General features: G+C 43.4%; 1 long non-coding RNA gene across 2 annotated transcripts in view; it reads right to left on the bottom strand.

Annotated features, from left to right (window-relative positions):
• LOC141094738 (uncharacterized) overlaps positions 1 to 23,464 on the bottom strand; it is a 412,361-nt gene that overhangs the window by 295,529 nt on the left and 93,368 nt on the right. Inside the window, exon 1 of one of the 2 annotated variants that reach the window (XR_012233164.1) lies at positions 5,353 to 5,481. The exons of the other annotated variant lie outside the window; for it this stretch is intronic. This is a non-coding gene — a long non-coding RNA (uncharacterized lncRNA). Of the gene's footprint in view, positions 1 to 5,352; positions 5,482 to 23,464 lie in introns of those variants that run through there. 2 annotated transcript variants of the gene reach the window in all.

The following is a 23,464-nucleotide window of genomic DNA, read 5'->3' as shown; positions in this document are numbered from 1 at the left end:
GCATTGCAGAGCTCAGAAAGGAAGGAGCGCCGTTTGACTTTTTCAATGCAAAATTGGCTGGAATTCAGATCCGACGCCGTCACGTTTGGAGAGCCCCTGATGTACCTAAACAGTGGAAACCCCCCACAAGTGACCCCATTTTGGAAACTAGACCCCACAAGGAACTTATCTAGTTATGTGGTGAGAACTTTGAACTCACAAGGGCTTCACAGAAGTTTATAACGTACAGCGGTACAATTAAAAAATCATATTTTTTCCAAATAAAGGTTTTTTCACCCCCAATTTTTATTTTCTCAAGGGTAACAGGACCCTAAAAGTTATTGTGCAATTTGTCCTGAGTATGCTGTTACCCCACATGTGGGTGTAAATGACTATTTGGGTGCATGGCAGAGCTCAGAAGGGAAGCAGCACCATTTGACTTTTTTGGCTGGAATTGAGATCGGACACCCTTCATGTGCCTAAACAGTGTGGAAACCCCCCACAAATGGCACCATTTTTGAAACTAGACCCCACCAAGGAACTTATCTAGATGTGTGGTGAGCACTTTGAACCCCCAAGGGCTTCACAGAAGTTTATAACGTACAGCCGTACAATTAAAAAATCATATTTTTTCCACAAAAATGATCTTTTCACCCTCTCAGTTCTTATTTTTCCAAGGGTAATAGGACCCTAAAAGTTATTGTGCAATTTGTCCTGAGTACGCTGATACCCCACATGTGGGGGTAAACCACAGTTTGGGCGCATGGCAGAGCTCGAAAGGGAAGCAGCGCCATTTGACGTTTTTGGCTGGAATTGAGATCGGACACCATGTCGCGTTTGGAAAGCCCCTGATGTACCAAAACAGTGAAACCCCCCACAAATGACACCATTTTGGAAACTAGACCCCCCAAGGAACTTATCTAGATGTGTGGTGAGCACTTTGAACCCCCCAGTGCTTCACAGAAGTTTATAACGCCCGGGCGTGAAAATAAAAAAATCGTATTTTTTCAACAAACATGAACATTTAGTCACCAATTTTTTTATTTTCCCAAGGGTACCAGGAGAAATTGGACCCCAAAAGTTGTCCAATTTGTCCTGAGTACGCTGATACCCCATATGTGGGAGAAAACTACTGTATGGGCACATGTCAGGGCTCGGAAGGGAAGTAGTGACGTTTTGGAATGCAGACTTTGATGGAATGGTCTGCGGGTGTCATGTTGCTTTTGGAGAGCCCCTGATGTACCTAAACAATGTAAACCCCCCACAAGTGACCCCATTTTGGAAACTATACCCCCTAAGGAACTTATCTAGATGTGTGGTGAGCACTTTGAACCCCTCAGTGCTTCACAGAAGCTTATAACGTCCGAGCATGAAAATAAAAAAAATTGTATTTTTTCCCCAAACATGATCATTTAGTCCCCAATTTTTTTATTTTCCCAAGGGTATCAGGAGAAAATGGACCCCAGAAGTTGTTGTCCAATTTGTCCTGAGTATGGTGATACCTCATATGTGGGAGAAAACTACTATATGGGCACACGTTGGGGCTCGGAAGGGAAGTAGTGACGCTTTGGAATGCAGACTTTGATGGAATGGTCTGCGGGTGTCATGTGCTTTTGGAGAGCCCCTGATGTACCTAAACTATTGAAACTCCCCACAAGTGACCCCATTTTGGAAACTAGACCCCCCAAGGAACTTATCTAGATGTGTGGTGAGCACTTTGAACCCCCAAGTGCTTCACAGAAGTTTATAACGCCTGGGTGTGAAAACAAATATTTTTTTTTCCACAAACATGATATTTTTGCCCCCAATTTTTTTTTTTCCAACGGGTAACAGGAGAAATTGGACCCCAAAAGTTGTTTTGCAATTTGTCCTGAGTAGACTGATATCCTATGTGTGGGGGTAAAACACTGTTTGGGCGCATGGCAGAGCTTGGAAGGGATGGAGCACCATTTGACTTTTTCAACGCAGAATTGGATGGAATTGAGATCAGACGCCATGTTGCATTTGGAGAGCACCTGATGTGCCCAAACAGTGGAAACCCCCCCCAATTATAACTCCAACCCCCCCAACCCTAATCTCAGCCTAACTCTAGCCCTAGCCCTAATGGGAAAAAGGTAATAAATACATTTTCTTTTAATTTTATTATTTTTCCCTAACTAAGGGGGTGATAATGGGGGGTTTGATTTACTATTTATGGCAGTTTTTATGTTTGGCAGCTGTCACACACTAAAAGACGCTTTTTATTGTAAAAATAGGTTTTTGCATCACCACATATTGAGAGCTATAATTTTTCCATATTTTGACCCACCGAGTCATGTGAGGTCTTATTTTTTGCGGGACGAGTTGATGTTTTGAGTGGTATCATTTTCGGGTATGTGACATCTTTTGATCGCTTTTTATTCTGATTTTTGGGACGCAGAATGAGCAAAAACCAGTGTTTCATGAATTTCTTTTGGGGGGTGCGTTTACACTGTTCCGCCTGCGGTGAAATTGATAAGATGGTTTTATTCTTCGGGTCGGTATGGTTACAGCGATACCTCATTTAGGTCTTTTTTTATGTTTGGGCGCTTTATGCAATGAAAACAATTTTATATAAAAAATAATTATTTTTGCATCACTTTATGCTGCAAGCTATAACTTTTTTAATTTTGTGCTGATGATGCTGTATGGCAGCTCTTTTTTTTGCGGGACGAGATGATGTTTTCAGCGGTGCCATGGATATTTATATGCGTCTTTTTGATCACGCGTTATTGCACTTTTTGTTCGGCGGTATGATAATAAATAATTATTTTTTGCTTCGATTTTTTAAGGGGTTCGCTAATGGGACAGTTTTATAGGGCGGGTCGTTACGGATGCGGCAATACCAAATATGTGTACTTTTATTGTTTTTTTATTTCCAAAAAATGAATTTATTAGGGAATATATATTTTTTTTTAATTTATTTAGCGATTTTTTAAAATTATTTTTACACTTTTTTTTTTTTTAACTTTATTACATTGTCCCAGGGGGGACATAACTGTCATGTGACAGATCGCTGATCTGTCACATCACAGATCACTGTGACAGATAAGCGATCTGTCACAGGCACTGCATTTGGCTTCCTCGTGCCTGCGCTTTGCAGGCACTGACGAAGCCAGCTCCCTGCAGGCCCCCAAAGGTCCCCATCATCATCTTGGATTCGGGGACCTGCAGGGATGGAGCTCTCCGCAGCAGTGCTGCACATTGCGCTGCTGTGGGGGGCTCAGTGAAGCACGGAGGGAGCCCCCTCCCTGACGATGCTTCCCTTTAACCCCCGGTACACCGCGATCGTGTTTGATCGCGGTGTGCAAGGGGTTAACATGTTGGGGGCGGTCCGTGACTGCCCCTGACACATTGTGCCAGGTGTCAGCTGTGATAATCAGCCAACACCCGGCCGCGATCAGCGGCGCTCACCACGTGAGCGCCGCTGATCGCGCTAGACGTATTATCCCGTCCATGGGCATAGGGGCCCGGGTCCCATGGACGGGATAGTACGTCTGATGTCAGAAAGGGGTTAAAGTTGTGTTGTATTTTAGGAGGGAGGAGTGTAAGGGGTAAGGGAGCCAGTTTAATGCCCTGCATTCCTTGCATACTTCCCTGGTAGAATGTCATATGGCGTGTAAATATGTTGCTGATAGAGACAGTGTATTTCATATGTCATGTAATGTATACATTGTGTATTGCAAATGTACTGACGTTCATGTGCTGTATAGATATAGAGATAGTGTAGGACTTAGCCCAGTAGGGGGAGCACCATAGAATAGGATAAGGGGTAAGATAGATCAATAGGATTAGGTTAGTTAGGCGGGGCTAGGAAGAAAGACTAGTTGGGGATCAGGAGGAGCAGTGCCGGAGCTCTCCCCAGCCGCAGGGGGAGCAGTGCCGGAGCTCTCCCCAGCCGCAGGGGGAGCAGTGCCGGAGCTCTCCCCAGCCGCAGGGGGAGCAGTGCCGGAGCTCTCCCCAGCCGCAGGGGGAGCAGTGCCGGAGCTCTCCCCAGCCGCAGGAGGATCAGTGCCGGAGCCTTCCCCAGCCGCAGGAGGATCAGTGCCGGAGCCTTCCCCAGCCGCAGGAGGATCAGTGCCGGAGCCTTCCCCAGCCGCAGGAGGATCAGTGCCGGAGCCTTCCCCAGCCGCAGGAGGATCAGTGCCGGAGCCTTCCCCAGCCGCAGGAGGATCAGTGCCGGAGCCTTCCCCAGCCGCAGGAGGATCAGTGCCGGAGCCTTCCCCAGCTGCAGGAGGATCAGTGCTGGAGCCTTCCCCAGCTGCAGGAGGATCAGTGCTGGAGCCTTCCCAAGCTGCAGGAGGATCAGTGCTGGAGCCTTCCCCAGCTGCAGGAGGATCAGTGCTGGAGCCTTCCCCAGCTGCAGGAGGATCAGTGCTGGAGCCTTCCCCAGCTGCAGGAGGATCAGATCCGGAGCTCTCCCCAGCTGCAGGAGGATCAGTGCTGGAACTCTCAATAGCCCCATGATCACTGACACGTGTTTGTGCTGAAAAAACACCCAGATCCATTACTGATTGTTGCACAATGTGGTCTCCATTCAATGACATGGAGGGTTCAGAGTCCATTACCACTGACGGTTCAGAGTCCATTATTACTGCAGTGTGGTCTCCATTCACTGACATGGAGGGTTCAGAGTCCATTACCACTGACTGTTGAGAGTCCATTATTACTGCAGTGTGATCTCTATTCACTGACATGGAGGGTTCAGAGTCCATTATAATGTTTGTATCTGTTGCAGACATACATTCACTAGCACCAGTGAGCGGGGTCTCACACACAGCACCGAGTGGAGTCTCACTCATAGCACTGAGCGGGGTCTCGCACACAGTGACAGTACAGGGGACACTTACTTTGTCACTTACGGGAGCTGAGCTCCCTTGCTGCACACAGAGTCCACTGCGGTTAACCCCTCGGTTGCTGACACACTTTCCTCTGCAGCGCTCACAGCATTATCTGCTGCCTCAGACCCCTCACATTGTGCGGCTGATATAAGTGCTGCATTTCTTATCAGATATCCTTGCCCCACACTGTGCACAATTTCAGATTTAATGTCCTTATTACTAATGGAGTGTTTTCTATTCTCCTTCTGGGCTCTGGCTCCCCTCTTTTTCTCCATAACCCAAGTTTCCTTTCTGGGCACAGAGCTCACATCTTTGTCCAGGTTTCCTTTCCGAATGTCCAGCTCTCATCTGCAAACATCCAAGCTCTCACATTTCATCAGTTTTATCTTTGGATCAGTCTCATTCTTAATTTCATCTTGTAATTTGCTGATTTGCATTTCCAGCTTAGAAATGCTTTGCCTTGTAACTTTACCACTCAATCCAGCAACATAACAAGTAGGTTTAGAAGACTCACCAGCCACCATTTCCAGCTTTCCATTACCATCAGGTCCATGCGGCAGGTCACACTCCAGGCTAGGGGCTTTCCCTGAATCATCATCCCAGCTTCCCTCCCCTCCACCTGGGTCAGAAGCCATGCCTCCGCCCTGCCGGGAGCTCACAAACACACGTCTATCCTCTCCTATGGACAAGAATATAACTACTATAATACTGCCCCTATGGATAGGAATATAAATACTATAATACTGCCCCTATGTACAAGAATATAACTACTATAATACTGCTACTATGTGTAAGAATACAACTACTATAATACTGCTCCCTATGTACAAGAATACAACTACTATAATACTGCCCCCTATGTACAAGAATATACTATAATACTGCCCCTATGTACAAGAATATAACTACTGTAATACTGCCCCCTATGTACAAGAATATAACTACTATAATACTGCTCCTATGCACAAGAATATAACTACTATTATACTGTACCCTATGTACAAGAATATAACTACTATTATACTGTACCCTATGTACAAGAATATAACTACTATAATACTGCCCCTATGTACAAGAATATAACTACTATAATACTGCCCCTATGTACAAGAATATAAATACTGTAATACTGCCCCCTATGTACAAGAATATAACTACTATAATACTGCCCCTATGTACAGGAATATAACTACTATAATACTGCCCCTAGGTACAAGAATATAAATACTATTATACTGCCCCCTATGTACAAGAATATAAATACTATTATACTGCCCCCTATGTACAAGAATATAAGTACTATAATACTGCCCCTAGGTACAGGAATATAACTACTATAATACTGCCCCTAGGTACAAGAATATAAATACTATTATACTGCCCCCTATGTACAAGAATATAAATACTATTATACTGCCCCCTATGTACAAGAATATAAGTACTATAATACTGCCCCTAGGTACAAGAATATAACTACTATAATACTGCCCCCTATGTACAAGAATATAACTACTATAATACTGCCCCTAGGTACAAGAATATAGCTACTATAATACTGCTCCTATGTACAAGAATATAACTACTATAATACTGCCCCTAGGTACAAGAATATAACTGCTATAATACTGCCTCCTATGTATAAGAATATAACTACTATAATACTGATCCCTATGTACAAGAATATAACTACTATAATACTGCCCCTATGTACAAGAATATAACTACTATAATACTGTCTCCTTCATACAAGAATATAACTACTATAATACTGCCCCTATGTACAAGAATATAACTACTATAATACTGTCTCCTTCATACAAGAATATAACTACTATAATACTGCCCCCTATGTACAAGAATATAACTACTATAATACTGCCCCTATGTACAAGAATATAACTACTATAATACTGCCCCTATGTACAAGAATATAACTACTATAATACTGCCCCTATGTACAAGAATATAACTACTATAATACTGCCCCTATGTACAAGAATATAAATACTGTAATACTGCCCCCTATGTACAAGAATATAACTACTATAATACTGCCCCTATGTACAGGAATATAACTACTATAATACTGCCCCTAGGTACAAGAATATAACTACTATAATACTGCCCCTATGTACAAGAATATAAATACTATTATACTGCCCCCTATGTACAAGAATATAAGTACTATAATACTGCCCCTAGGTACAAGAATATAACTACTATAATACTGCCCCCTATGTACAAGAATATAACTACTATAATACTGCCCCTAGGTACAAGAATATAGCTACTATAATACTGCTCCTATGTACAAGAATATAACTACTATAATACTGCCCCTAGGTACAAGAATATAACTACTATAATACTGCCTCCTATGTATAAGAATATAACTACTATAATACTGATCCCTATGTACAAGAATATAACTACTATAATACTGCCCCTAGGTACAAGAATATAACTACTATAATACTGCCCCCTATGTACAAGAATATAACTACTATAATACTGTCTCCTTCATACAAGAATATAACTACTATAATACTGCCCCCTATGTACAAGAATATAACTACTATAATACTGCTCCTATGTACAAGAATATAACTACTATAATACTGCTCCTATGTACAAGAATATAACTACTATAATACTGCCCCTAGGTACAAGAATATAACTACTATAATACTGCCTCCTATGTATAAGAATATAACTACTATAATACTGATCCCTATGTACAAGAATATAACTACTATAATACTGCCCCTAGGTACAAGAATATAACTACTATAATACTGCCCCCTATGTACAAGAATATAACTACTATAATACTGTCTCCTTCATACAAGAATATAACTACTATAATACTGCCCCTATGTACAAGAATATAACTACTATAATACTGCTCCTATGTACAAGAATATAACTACTATAATACTGCCCCTATGTACAAGAATATAACTACTATAATATTGCTCCTATGTGTAAGAGTATACGTAGCGATGGAAAAAAAAATAAAGTAGGTATATATTTTCCGAAGGGAATAATGCTGAGTCTACGTCTAGACTTCCTACCATTGTCCGCTATATTAATGTGCCCTGATAATTGATGACATCTGGTATGATTAGGCACATTTACACTGACTACCTGTCATTAGCTGCTGACTGTGGAGACAGATGATGGTCGATTACTGACAATTGATGATGATGATGACGACAACGACTGAGGTGTTATTGAAGGTCAGACTAACTGCCACATTGTGCACCGGGTTCACTGTATTGGCTTTTTTTATAATACGCTTCAATTAGTAAAAGATCTGGATTTCAGATTCTTATTTTATAGTGATCTCGTGTTACTTTACATCTTATTCTCCAGTCACATCCAATGCTGCATAATTTATCTCAGATCTAATACTTCATCCACATCAAAAGTTGCTCAGTCTTGTTGTTTGTCGTATTTAAAGCAAAAATAGTATCTTGACTGGTCCGTGGGTTTTCAGCATCTAAAGAGTATAACCCGGCATTATTGGATTCTATGGATTATCAAAAGGCGATGCGTCATAAAATGCCTGATTGTAGGAATTTTTGTGTTTTTAGTATCATGTCTATGGACACTTTGAGGGTCATTTTTTTTATTTAAATGCATTGGGCTAAAAATAATATTTGATACCAAAGGAGGCTACCAATATTAAAGCTCATCCATTAGAACAATATATATATATATATACAGTACAAACCAAAAAAGAAAAATGGAACCAAGAGCAATAGCTAAAATATCTAGTTTTATTGTTATCCAAAAATTGATAAATTACAATAATGATGAATCAATCACAGAATAAGAAATATAAGGGAATCAGCAACACCCAGTTACCACACACAGATAAGAGAAGGTAGAAGTGGCAGTATATGCATATAATAAATATGACGTGGTGGAATACACAGAAGGATATAGGTAGTATTCAAAATTTATTACCCACCACAAATGAGGAGGAGAAAAGGTACAAAAAGAATTATATATATATATTTTCCCATGAAAAGGCATAATTTATTCTCAGTATTCATATAAAGTGCAATAGCACATAGTAAGGTGATCCATAAAAGGACCTACAAATGAATAATGATAGCAAATGGACCTACAAATTAACAATGATGGCAAATGATTATGACCTAATAAGGTACACAAAGAGATATAGATTATCCAAAATTACCTGCCACAAATGAGAAGGGAAAAAGATACAAGAAGGTTTATATGTATATACTGTATGTCTACCACTATATCCTTTATGTGAAAAGGCACAATTCCTTCTCAGCATTCATGTAAAGTGCAAGGCCCGATATCAAATTTGACTGCTGCCATAAATACATCCACTAATATGGAAAATAGAAATAATCCTGGAGCTGAGTATCCAAAGAAATCGAGCAAAAACCAAATATATGCAAAAAGTAATAATGAGCCTGTTACCAAAAAACAACCTTTCTGTGATGTGGACTGCGGGACCCCAACGCATGTTTCGCTACTTGCTTCTTCGGGAAGTTAAAGTTTTGCCTACTTAACTACAGTCACTATATTATAACAGTATGCACTAAGCATATTTAGCACTCTATCTTATGTGCTAAATCCTATTCTATGTTTTATCCTGGGCTTACCCCAGTGGCGTAACTACAAAGTTATGGGCCCTGGTGTGAATTTTCAAATGGGCCCCCCCACCCCGGGCTGCCACTAGGAATTTTGGGGCCCCATACTGGCAAAAATTTTGGGGCCCCCTTGAAACCAGCCCAGGCTCCATCCCTCGAACTGTCCACAGCCCCACCGCTCCCATAACTCCACCCTCACATAGAGAATGAAAGGAGCAGAGGGCAGGTGTCTGACTTGCTACACCATAGAATATAATGTCGCCCCCCATATTATATAACACAGCCTCCCCCATAGAATATAATGTACCCCTCATGGTATATAACACAGCCGCATAGTATATAGCACAGCACCACATGGTATACAGCACAGCACCGCATGGTATAGAGCACAGCCCCGCATGGTATACAGCACAGCCCAGCATACAGCACTGTATGATATACAGCCCCCCATGGTATACAGCACCACATGGTATACAGCACAGCATGGTATACAGCACAGCACCCCTCATGGTATACAGTCCTCCATGGTATACAGCACAGCACCCCCCATGGTATACAGCACCATGGTATACAGCCCCCCCCAAGAATGGCCCACACATCCTGGCTGTACTCACTGTTGCATAAAAAAAAAAAAAAACTTTCCTCACCTTCTTCTCGTGCCTACGTTGCTGGCTGCTCCTGTCTCCTGCTCTGCCTGGCACACAGTGAGTGCATGATGACATCATCACGCACTCGCAGTGTCAGAGGCAGAGCGGGGATTGATGGGAGATGGAGCATCAGCTGACGCTCTCTCCTCCATCATTGCTTTGAACTGTGCCAGCGTCATAGTTCAATGTGGCGGCGGGGGGAGTTGGCGTTGACATGGTGCGTCTCTGAAAGACCCCCTCCCACCCAGCCTGTCCCGCCACTGGGGCCCGATGCAGGCCCCCTCTGCACATTGTGCTCTATATGCCAGTCAGGGCATTAATGCCCTGACTGGCAGCCCCGGGGCCCGGGCCCCTAAGCACTCAGGGGCCCCATCGCAGCTGCGACCCCTGCGACTGGGGATGTTACGGCCCTGGCTTACCCTATGTACAAAAATGCATAACACTACTCACTGTGAACGATCTTCAGGGGCAGGAACATGACAGTCCCTGTCCATATCCTTACATATATACCTTACTATATATTGGGCACAGACTTTGGCTCTATATTGTTGGATGTTCTGTCCTTGTTTTTCAGGTACACTGCCATTATTATTATTTATATAGCACCTTAGATTCCATAGTGCTGTACATGAGAAAGGGTTAGATACAAATTACAGATATCACTTACAGTAAACAAGCTAACAATGGCAGACTGATACAGAGGGGAGAGGACCCTGCCCTTGCGGGCTTACATTCTACAGGATGGTGGGGAAGGAGACAGCAGATTAGGTTTTGCAGCAGCTCAGGTGTTGGTAAGGCGGGAGCTCCGGTAGTAGTGAGGAGGCATCGGTGTCAATGCAGGCTGCAAGCTTTCTTGAAGAGGTGGATTTTCAGGTTCCATCCAAAGGATCCGAATGTGGTTGATAGTCGAACATGTTGGGGCACTGAATTCCAGAGGATGGGAGATATTCAGGAGAAGTCTTGGAGGCGATTAGGTGAGGAGCGAATAAGTGTGGAGGAGACAAGGAGGTCTTTGGAGGACCGGAGAGGGAGGATATCAGGAGATTAGTTCAGAGATAAATGGAGGAGACAGGTTATGGATGGCTTTGTAGGTCAGTATTAGTAACTTGATCTTGATACGCTGAGGGAATGGGAGCCAGTGAAGAGATTTGCAGAGGGGAAAAGCGGAGGAGTAGCGAGGGGAGAGATGAATTAGTCCGGCAGCAGAGGTAAGGATGGACTGGAGAGGTGCGAGAGTGTTAGCAGGGAAGCCACAGAAAAGGATGTTGCAGTAGGCAAAGCGGGAGATGATGAGGGCATGCACAAGCATTTTAGTAGATTGAGGGTGGAGGAAAGGACGGATTCTGGAAAAATTTTTGAGCTGTAGGTGACAGGAGGTGGATAGAGCTTGGATGAGCAGTTTGAAGGACCGGGCAGAGTCAAGGGTTAGTCCGAGGCAGCGGACTTCCGGCGCGTGGTAAAGCGTGTTATCATTAGTTGTGATAGATAGATCAGGTAAGGAAGATCTGTGAGATGGAGGAAATATGATGAGTTCAGATTTGTCCACATTGTGTTTGAGGAAGCGAGAGGAGAACAAGGAGGATATGGCTGATAGACACTCCGGGATTCTGGACAGCTGAGAGGTGACATCTTGGCCAGAGACATAGATCTGAGTGTCATCAACATAAAGGTGGTACTGGAATCCATGGGACTTTATGAGTTGTCCCAGGCCAAGTGTATAGATTAAGAGTAGGGGTCCTAAAAAAGATCCTTGGGGAACTCCACCAGAGAGAGGGTGCGATGAGGAGGTAGTGTGGGAGACGCTGAATGTGCGGTTGGTAAGGAATGAGGAGATCCGGGATAGGGGGAGGTCTTTGATGCCAAAGGAGGAGAGAATCTGTAGTAGCAGGCAGTGGACAACTGTGTCAAAAACAGAGGACAGGTTTAGAAAGAGGAGTATACAGTATTGTCCGTTAGCTTTGGCTGTAAGTAGGTCGTTAGTAATTAGTAATTTTGGTCAGGGCAGCCTCAGTGGAATGATGGGGACAGAAACCCGATTGTAGATTGTCAAAGAGAAAGTTAGATGAAAGGTGGAAGGAAAGTTCAGCGTGGATGTGCTGCTCCAGGAGTTTGGAAGTGAATAGGAGCAGCAATATTGGGCAATAGCTGGACATAGCAGTTGGGTCGAGGGTTGACTTTTGAAGGATAGGTGTGACTTTGGCATGTTTGAAAGCAGAAGGGAAGGTACCAGAAGTTAGTGATAGGTTGAAGAGTTGGGTTAGGGATGGGATAAGTGTGGTGGTGAAGTTGGGAAGGAGGTGGGATGGGGGTCGAGTGCACAAGTGGTGAGATGTGATTTGGAAAGGAGACAATTAAGCTCCCCTTCAGTGATGTTGGAGAGGGAGGTTATGGGGTTTGGGCATTGGTCTCGTATACTAAGTGGTTGTGGTGGTTGAACAATAAAGACTTGCCTTGTTTGGTCGATCTTATTTTTGAAGTGTGTGGCAAAGTCCTCAGCAGAGATGAGTGAGGTGGGAGGGGGCAGTCGTGGGCGGAGGAGGGAGTTAAAAGTTTTGAATAACTGATTGGGGTTGTAGGATAGGGAAGATATGAGGGTTGTGAAGTTGGCCTTATTAGAAGAGGTGAGGGCAGATTTGAAAGCGAGTGTTGCCTGTTTGAATGCAGTGAAATCACCTTGCGAATTTGTTTTCTTCCAACATCGCTCTGCAACCCTGGACACTTGCCGGAGCTTTTTAGTGATGTTATTGTACCAGGGTTGTCTATAGATACGTCACACTCTTCCATGAACGAGAGGGGCGACTGTGTCAATAGCTGATGCGAGAGTGGCATTGTAGAAAGCAGTGGCACTGTCTGTGTCGTGGAGTGAGAATATGGATGCCAGTGGTAGAATAGAGTCAGAGAGCATGTGGGTGTCTAGTTGTGCAAGGTTTCTGCGGGGATGCACATGTTGCTGGAAATGGGTGACAGGTGAGGAGGACAGGAATGGGAAAATGAGTAGATGGTGGTCAGATAGAGGGAGAGGGGAGGTTGTGAAATTAGAGAGCAGAGAAGGGTGAATATCGGGTCTAATGTTTGTCCGTCTGTGTGGGTGGCTGAGGAGGACCACTGAGTAAGTCCAAAAGATGAAGTAAGGGACAGAAGTTTGGAGGCTGTTGACTGAAGGGTATCAGTGGGGATGTTGAAGTCACCCATGATGATAGTGGAAATGTCAGTGAAAAAAAAGTGAAGCCAGGTAGATAATTGGTCAATAAAGGCAGTGGCCGGGCCCAGAGGTCGGTATGTGATGACCACTTGTAGGTTGGAGGGAGAGTATATGCGGACAGAGTGGACTTCAAAAGAGGGGAGGATAAGGGAGGGTAAAGGTGGGATTGGGTTAAAAGTGAAGTTAGTAGAAAGGAGAAGACCCACTCCTCCACCATATCTGTTGCCAGGGCGAGGAGTGTGGGTGAAGTGGAGGCTGCCGTAGCACAGTGGTTGTCAGCCATGTTTCTGTGAGGCCGAGGAAGGCAAGATTGTGAGAGAGAGAAAGAGATCATGAATCACATGAAGCTTATTGCAGATGGAGCGGGCATTCCAGAGTGCTCCAGAGAGAGGGATCAGGGGGGTGGGAGTCAAGGGCACAGGTTTTACATTGGAGAGATTGCAGTAGCTCATATTAGATAGGGAGTGGAAGGAGGGAGAATTAATGGGAGGTATTAGCTGTGGGAGTCCAGGATTGGGAGATATGTCATCAGCAGTGAGGAGGAAGAGTCGTGAGGAGGAAGAGTCTTGAGGAGATCATTTGCATATTCCCAGTGCCTTCTGGGATAAGTGAAGAGTCTCCGCGAGCTCAACGATCACTGGGTTTTGGCCGTTGCAGCTGAAAAGAGAAAATCGGAAAACCAGGGGAAGAGTCTTGAGGAGATCATTTGCATATTCCCAGTGCCTTCTGGGATAAGTGAAGAGTCTCCGCGAGCTCAACGATCACTGGGTTTTGGCCGTTGCAGCTGAAAAGAGAAAATCGGAAAACCAGGGGAAGAGTCTTGAGGAGATCATTTGCATATTCCCAGTGCCTTCTGGGATAAGTGAAGAGTCTCCGCGAGCTCAACGATCACTGGGTTTTGGCCGTTGCAGCTGAAAAGTGGAAATCGGAAAATTTTGGCTCATCTTTCATCGTTTTTAAGAAATCTCAAGATGGAAGAGGCCAGGAGCCATTTGGTGAGCTGCATTTCTTGCTACATGTTCACAGATTTACCAGTGTAAAAGCCAAACTTCACATGCCACAAATGCAAGCTTGTGACCCTGTTGGAGGAAAAGTTGCAAAATCTCGAAGAGAGGTTAGCTACGTTGAAGATCATTAAGGAAGGTGAAGAGTTCCTAGACAGAGCAGAATTATCTCTTCATGTTACAGAAAGAGAAGAAATTCGAAGTGCACCTGAAGAAACAGAGGAATGGAAACATGTGACCCAGAGAAGCAGGAGGATCGGGAGGCAGTCAGCACCCATACTGCTCAGAAACCAGTACCAGGCTCTCACGCAGGAAAACGATGAAGAAATACATCAGGATAAGACTTTGCCAACAAACAGCAACCTTGTACGCCTTCAGAGTCCTCCTGGATGGAGAAAGAAAAATGTTGTGAAGAAGAAACGGAGAGTGGTGGTCATGGGGGATTCCCTGTTGAGAGGAACAGAGGCCGCTATCTGCAGACCGGATATAATTTCAAGAGAAATGTGCTGTCTTCCAGGTGCAAAAATTAAAGATGTGTCTGACAGGATATCAGGACTCTTCAGACCTACAGATGACTACCCATTCCTGCTACTACATGTGGGGACAAATGACACCATAAGAAACGACCTGGAAACCATCTGCAGAGACTTTGAAGACTTAGGCAAGAAAGTGAAAGAACTGGGAGCGCAGGTGGTCTTCTCTTCCATCCTCCCAGTGGATGGCCATGGAACAAGGAGGTGGAATAAGATTCTGCAGGTGAACAACTGGCTACGTCGATGGTGCCGTCAGCAACGATTTGGATTTCTGGATCACGGAGTGAACTACTTATACGATGGACTACTTGCTAGAGATGGGGTGCACCTTACGAAGACTGGAAAGCAGGTATTTGGAAGTCGCCTTGCTACACTTGTAAGGAGAGCTTTAAACTAGAACAACATGGGAAGGGAAGCAAAAGACCAGAAAAAGCCATACACCTGACAAATGCTATTGAGAACTCTGCTATTAGAAGTGGAAAGGAAGAACAAAGACGAAAGAATCTAATTAATAAAAATATTGGAGAAAGAGAAACCAATCACAAACTAAAATGTTTCTATACTAATGCACAAAGCATGGGCAACAAACAAGGAGAATTGGAACTACTAACACAGGAAAAGAAATATGATGTCATTGGAATCACTGAAACTTGGTGGGATAATACACATGATTGGAATACAAGACTAGAAGGATGCAACTTATTTGCAAGAAACAGACTTGATAAACGAGGAGGGGGTGTCGCATTGTATGTTAGAAACGCGTATATCTGCACAGAGATTGAAGCTTCAGAGACTGGGAGTTCTGTGGAAACTGTTTGGGTAAGAATACAAGGACAGAACAATGGAAAGGACACCATTGTAGGCATTTACTATAGGCCGCCTGTGCAAGCTGAAGATATGGATGAACTCTTTATGCATCAAATGGCCAAGTTCTCCAAAAAATATGACATAGTTGTCATGGGAGATTTCAACTATCCAGACATTTGTTGGGAATCTCTCTCAGGCAAAACTAACAGGTCAAGGAAATTCTTATCCTCTCTTGCTGACAACTTTATCTTCCAAAAGGTAAAGGAGAAAACAAGGGGAACTGCTACCTTGGATCTAATCCTTATAAACAGGGAGGAAATGGTTGAGGAGGTAAAAGTGGCTGGGACCCTAGGAGGTAGCGACCATGCTATTTTAGAATTTTGGATAACTAGAGGCGGAAGACCTGTGAAGACTCAGACGTCAAGGTTAGATTTCAGAAAGGCAGATTTTAAGGGATTCAGAAAGAGAATTGGAGGGATCCAATGGCTGGATATCCTTAAAGACAAAAATGTCCAGGAAGGATGGGAAATCTTGAAAAATGAAATTCTCAAAGCACAGTTGTTAACAATTCCGAAAAGAGGGAAGAATAGGAAGCATTTAAGGAAACCAGGATGGATGAACACAGAACTTAAGCACATGCTAAAAAGGAAGAAAAAAATGTTTATAAAATGGAAAGAGGGAGGCATATCTAAAGAAGAATATAATGCTGTCTGCAGAACCTGCAGGGCACAAATCAGATTAGCTAAAGCTGAAAATGAATTGAGGCTTGCAAGAGATGTCAAAAGCAATAATAAAGGATTTTGGGGATATGTCAAAAGTAAAAGAAAAGTCAAAGATGCTATAGGATTTTTACAGGATGAAAATGATGAAATGGTAAGACAGGATGTTGAGAAGGCTGAACTTTTAAATTCCTATTTTGCATCTGTTTTCTCTCAGAAAGGAAATGTAACATCAACTGTTATTCACTGTCCTATTAAGGGAATAGAAGAATCCAGGATATCTATAAACAGAAAGATAGTGAGGAAACACTTAGCTAACCTAAATGAATTCAAGTCTCCAGGTCCAGATGAATTACACCCCAGAGTACTGAAGGAGATAGCAGAAGAAATTTTTGAACCCCTCTCCATAATCTTTGAAAATTCTTGGAGAACAGGAGATGTGCCAGAAGACTGGAGAAGAGCAAATGTTGTTCCTATCTTCAAAAAGGGGAAGAAGGTGGACCCAGGCAACTATAGGCCGGTGAGTCTGACTTCTATACCAGGAAAGATCTTTGAACAAATTATTAAACAACATGTATGTCAATACCTGGATAAGAATGAAGTGATTAAACAGAGTCAGCATGGGTTTGTAACTAATAAGTCATGTCAGACTAATTTAATTTCCTTCTATGACGGTATTACTGATTGGGTGGATCAAGGAAATGCTGTAGATATAGTATATCTTGACTTCAGCAAAGCATTTGACAAAGTCTCTCATACAATCCTTATTGAAAAAATGACTAAGTATGGAATGGACAAGGCAACTGTTAGGTGGATTCATAACTGGCTTAGTGATCGGACCCAAAGAGTGGTCGTAAATGGCTGCACATCCAGTTGGAAGAATGTCTCAAGTGGGGTACCACAGGGCTCTGTCCTAGGCCCTGTATTGTTCAACATCTTTATCAACGATTTAGATGAAGGAATTGAGGGTAAACTGATTAAATTTGCTGATGACACAAAGCTAGGAGGGATAGCTAATACTAGAGAAGAGAGAGAGAGGATTCAAAAAGATTTAAATAAACTGGAGAAGTGGGCAGCAACTAACAGAATGGTTTTTAACAGGGAGAAATGCAAAGTACTACATCTGGGCAATAAAAATGAAAAAAGCATATATAGAATGGGAGGAATAGGGCTAAGTGACAGCACATGTGAAAAAGACTTGGGTATACTAATAGATCACAGACTGAATATGAGTCAACAGTGTGATGCAGCAGCAAAAAAGGCAAATGCAATTCTAGGATGTATTAACAGAAGCATACAGTCTAGATCACGTGAAGTAATTATTTCCCTCTACTCCTCTTTGGTCAGACCTCATCTGGAATATTGTGTCCAATTTTGGGCACCACATTTTAAAAAAGACATCAACAAACTGGAGCAAGTTCAGAAAAGAGCGACCAGAATGGTGACCGGTCTGCAAACCCTGTCTTATGAGGAAAGGTTGCAGGATTTGGGAATGTTTAGTTTGCAAAAGAGAAGACTGAGAGGAGACTTAATAGCGGTCTACAAATATCTAAAGGGCTGTCACATTGTAGAAGGATCAACTTTATTCTCATTTGCACAAGGAAAGACTAGAAGCAATGGGATGAAGCTGAATGGGAGGAGACACAGATTAGATATTAGAAAAAACTTTTTGACAGTTAGAGTGATCAATGAGTGGAACAGGCTGCCACGAGAAGTGGTGAGTTCTCCTTCAATGGAAGTCTTCAAACAGAGGCTGGACAGACATCTAACTGGGATGATTTAGCGAATCCTGCTTTGAGCAGGGGGTTGGACCAGATGGCCCAGGAGGTCCCTTCCAACTCTACGATTCTATGATTCTATGATTCTATGAGAAGCAGAGAGAGGGAGAGCAGGTGGGAGAAAAGAAAGAGTGGTCAGCTTGTTTTATGTTTTATTAGAAGAGATCTGAGGTTGAGGAGCAGATCAATAGAGGAGGTCAAGTGGGGAGGAAAGAGGGAAGGGGAGATGATTATTTGGTTAGAGGGTGCTGGGGTTCGGGGATTGCGAAGGAGAGTGAGGATTAGTGTAGCAAGATGGATTAATAGAAAAGATGTCAAGGAATAAGAAGTGCTTAGTCGGCAGACATACCCAAAAGAGACAGGTACATAGTGTGGGGTCCTGACTCCTGCCGTGACTAGCTGCCGTTGAAATAACTGCAGCTTCTGGATACTTAGCTGCAGTTATACTTTGCTGCAGGACACGTGCTTGCCCCCACACACATGCACCCCTTAGAATGCTGCACATGGGGGGGTGACATGGTGCTGCACATGGGGGGGTGACCTGGTGCAGGACATGGGGGGGGTGACCTGGTGCAGGACATGGGGGTGACATGGTGCAGGACATGGGGGGTGAAATGATGCTGCACATGGTGCTGCACAGCACATGAGGTGGTGACATGGTGCTGCACATGAGGTGGTAACATGGTACTGCACATGGGGGTGACATGGTGCTGCACATGGTGCTGCACATGGGGGGTGACATGGTGCTGCACATAGGGGGGTGACATAGTGCTGCACATGAGAGTGACATGGTGCTGCACATGGGGGGTGACATGGTGCTGCACATGGGGGGGTGACATGGTGCTGCACATGGGGGGGTGACATGGTGCTGCACATGGGGGGGTGACATGGTGCTGCACATGGTGCTGCACATGGGGGGTGACATGGTGCTGCACATGGGGGGTGACATGGTGCTGCACATGGGGGGGTGACATGGTGCTGCACATGAGAGTGACATGGTGCTGCACATGGGGGGTAACATGGTGCTGCACATGGGTGGTGACATGGTGCTGCACATGGGGGGGTGACATGGTGCTGCATATGGTGGTGACATGCTGCACATGGTGTTACATATGGGGGCGACATGCTGCACATGGGGAGGTTGTGGGGGCAACATGCAGTGTATATAGGGAGGCTGTGTGGGGCTCATGCAGTGCATATAGAGAGGCTGTGTGGGGCTCATGCAGTATATAGGGAGGCTGTGTGGGGTTCATGCTGCATATGGGGGAGGCTGTGTGTGCTCATGCAGTGTATATAGGGAGGCTGTGTGGGGCTCATGCAGTATATAGGGAGGCTGTGTGGGGCTCATGCAACATATGGGGGAGGCTGTGTGGGGCTCATTCCGCATATGGAGGAGAATGTGTGGGGCTCATGCCGCATATTAGGGGCTGTTGGGGGGGATCATACGATATACACAAGGGTTTGTGCTCGGGTTCAAATGATATATAGGGGGATGTCAGCATACATAATTCTGCTCAATATACAATTCTGATACAATTAATATTAATAAAATTATCAATAATATAATAGTTATAAAATATTGATATTAATATTGAGCAGAATTAATTTTGGCCTATTGGTTCAGCCCTCCACAACAGTCATGGTCTTTCATGTGGCCCCTCGGGAAAATTAATTGCCCACCCCTGGGATGGAGGATGTGTGATGGGTATATGGGCATGGGACTATGGGATGGAGGATATGTGTGATGGGTATATGGGCACGGGACTATGGGATGGAGGATGTGTGTGATGGGTATATGGGCACGGGACTATGGGATGGGAGATATGTATGATGGGTATATGGGCACGGGACTATGGGATGGAGGATGTGTGATGGGTATATGGGCACGGAACTATGGGATGGAGGATATGTATGATGGGTATATGGGCATGGGACTATGGGATGGAGGATGTGTGATGGGTATATGGGCAGGGGACTATGGGATGGAGGATATGTGTGATGGGTATATGGGCACGGGACTATGGGATGGGGGATATGTATGATGGGTATATGGGTACGGAACTATGGGATGGAGGATGTGTGATGGGTATATGGGCAGGGGACTATGGGATGGAGGATATGTGTGATGGGTATATGGGCACGGGACTATGGGATGGAGGATATGTGTGATGGGTATATGGGCACGGGACTATGGGATGGGGGATATGTATGATGGGTATATGGGTACGGAACTATGGGATGGAGGATATGTATGATGGGTATATGTGCATGGGACTATGGGATGGAGGATGTGTATATATGCACTGGACTATGGGATGGAGGATAATCATTATAATTTGTTATAACTAACCACAGTTAGTTACTATGCCCGGGCAACGCCGGGCTCTTCAGCTAGTTATAAATAATAAGTGCTGTATGAGTGGTACTGTAGCTGGTATAGTACAGGGGCACACTATAACTGGTATTTTATGGTGCACACTGTGGCTGGTATTATATATAGGGGCACAATGTGGCCAAGGCTGTATATTATAAATAATGAAAGGTGCTCTATGAGGGGTACTGCAGCTGGTACTGTAAATGGGGTACATTGTGGCTAGTACTGTTTGGGTGGCACCATGGTTCTCAGTGTAAGGCCTCATTCAATGTCATGTTTTGTTTCACATACGAGAATAACGGACCCAGTTTCATCAGTCATTTTCATCAATTTTTCTCATATGTGTAAAAAAGTTTCTCCAGCTTCCAACAGTAATTAAAAATTGGACTGCACTCTGATGGCTTTTTACTGCTATTTGATTTTTTTTCACAAAGCCATAGACTTGCATTGCCGATTTTGAACTGCAACTCAGATCATGATTCCATGACTTTGCTGTAAAGTAATGGAAGGCAATTGCCTATTCTTCAAGTTAACACTAATGTGCATCACTGGTGGACACAGACAGAAATGGTCCCCTGTACAAGGACAATATATTGGCCCTTGGCAGTCCAATAGTTCATCATAATGCACAACTTTACCTGCTTTGGAGCTTAAAATTGTCCCCCGTACTTCTTGGGCTCCTATTTGGCCTCTGATAATGGAGGGAAATGCTGGGGTGTGTATTATCTGCTCTGTGCTAATCTACAGTAATACAATGGCTTATACTCTAGTCTCACCCAAAGCTGCAATCATATGCTGTCCTGCTGCCAGTTGTTTCTTACAGACACAGCTCTGCTCTCAGTAAGGAGGAAGCAGTTAGTTCCACCAGCCTGAGAGCTAACAGGAAAGCAGAGTGATTTTGGTGCAGCTTTGGATGTGAATGCTGTAATTGTGCCAAGTATTAGCCGCTTATTTGGTTTTGGCTGCGTGTCTGTTTTTTCCATTCCATTACTTAGCGATGATATGTTGACGCTCTGTGTGTATATAAATAATACAGATTAATAATGTAAAAGTTAATTTGCTGCTATTAAAGCCTTTCCCGTAATTACAGAGTAATTAGTCGTAATCAAGTCATCCTTTTATACTGAATGCATGACAGTAGTAATTCACTAGGACGCCGGCTTGTGGGTGAAATTATCAATTATTTTAGGTCAAATTATCAAAATGGTTTACTCTGAGAGGAGGGTCCCCTGCCCGGGAACTTTTGTTTTGAAATTTCCAATTAATCGCGGACTCGGGCTTAATGTTTGTTGTCTTTGAAATGGATGATGAGAATTTAAGGATGTAGCTTCACATTTTGCCTCAAAATTCCCAATCCATTATTTGCATTTAAAATCACTTTTCTTCCTATTCGTTAAATGTTTTTTTTGTGCCAAATTTTTTAAAATGGCGCACATGGATCATGAATTTTGTGCAAAGTCAAAAATGGTCATTATTTTTGTCTTTAATCTATTTTTCTTTAAAAAAAAAATTCTGTCATTGAAAAAAATCACTCCGCGGAGTATTAGAATAAATTTGTGCAAAAATGTTTGATGAATCAGTCGAAGCCCACGTTGAGAAATTTAAAAACAAGGAGCAAATCTTCTGATGAACTTGTCACAAATCAAAACATTTGTAATCCGCACATGACTGTAGCAATATAGTTTTGTCAAAGCCTAATAATAGAATGTATAAAAAACAAAGCAAAAACGCAAGTAGCCTCATTTACAGAAAATCTGCTACATGAAAAACTTACCAAATACTCATTGTGGGAACCTAGCCTCAAAGTTTAAAGACTCTGTACTCACCTGTACTGGTGCTTCTGTAGTTATCAGTCATGGGACCCCGCTGATCGCAATGCAACTCTGTACAGTTTCATCAGCAAAATCCTCAACACAATTTGGTGACAATTTTTGTTGGAATATGTTTGGTGCAACAACTCCATTCCTGTCTATGAGTGTTTTGTTGCTAGATTTGTACGCTGTTCATAAAGTTAGAACAAAAAAAACTCCCAAAAGCTCACACAGGGAGAGCATGTGACTGTATTTCCTGTTTTTCCTGTGTCTGTGTATGAGAGAAGCAGTCTGCTGTAGATACTGCACAGATAGAGACACACAAATGATTTATTCCTGATCTATTAAGCTTATCATATATTGTTCCTGATTGTTGCTGAATAAAGAACCTCTGTTGTCACACGCTTGGAGAGTATCCTGAATAATCCGCTGCCAACAGGTTATGGGCCCAGAGTGACACAGAACCCCAGAGTAACACAGCAACAGAAGCCTAAAGCAAAAGCAGCGCAAAGCAACAGAGAAGTTGTCCACTAGCAGCAATCCTGCCAAGTTCTCAGTGCCAAGCTTCACTAACCAGAACTACCAGTCCTGGAAATTCAAGGTGAAGATGCTGATCATAAGAGAAGGTACGTGGAAATATATTCAGGAACAAGTGCCTCATCCATTACCAGATGATTGGCTAGAGAAGGTGTTGGCAGCGGATTATTCAGGATACTATTCAAACATGTGGCAACAGAGCTTCTTTATTCAGGAACAATCAGGAACAATATATGATAAGCTTAATAGGTCAGGAATAAATCATGTGTGTGTCTCTATCTGGGTAGCATCTTTGCAGGCTGCTTCTTTGATACACAAACACAGGAAAAGAGGAAATACAGTCACATGCTCTCCCTGTGTGAGCCTCTGAGAGTTTTTGTTTTTTTTAACTTTATAAACAGCACACCAATCTAGCAACTGAACACTCATAGACAGGAATGGAGTTGTTGCACCAAACATTCCAACACCCCCACTCAACAACTACTTATCCTGTTAGTCCCTTTGCGGTTCTAAAGTCCACAAACTTGGCTCTTGATAATGGCTTTGTCATACCATCAGCTATCATCTTGCCAGACTAGCA

The sequence above is a fragment of the Dendrobates tinctorius genome, unplaced genomic scaffold, assembly GCF_039654945.1.
Source record: "Dendrobates tinctorius isolate UK_male_01 unplaced genomic scaffold, ASM3965494v1 ptg000065l, whole genome shotgun sequence".
NCBI lineage: Eukaryota > Metazoa > Chordata > Amphibia > Anura > Dendrobatidae > Dendrobates > Dendrobates tinctorius.
This window is presented reverse-complemented; position numbering and strand designations above follow the sequence as displayed.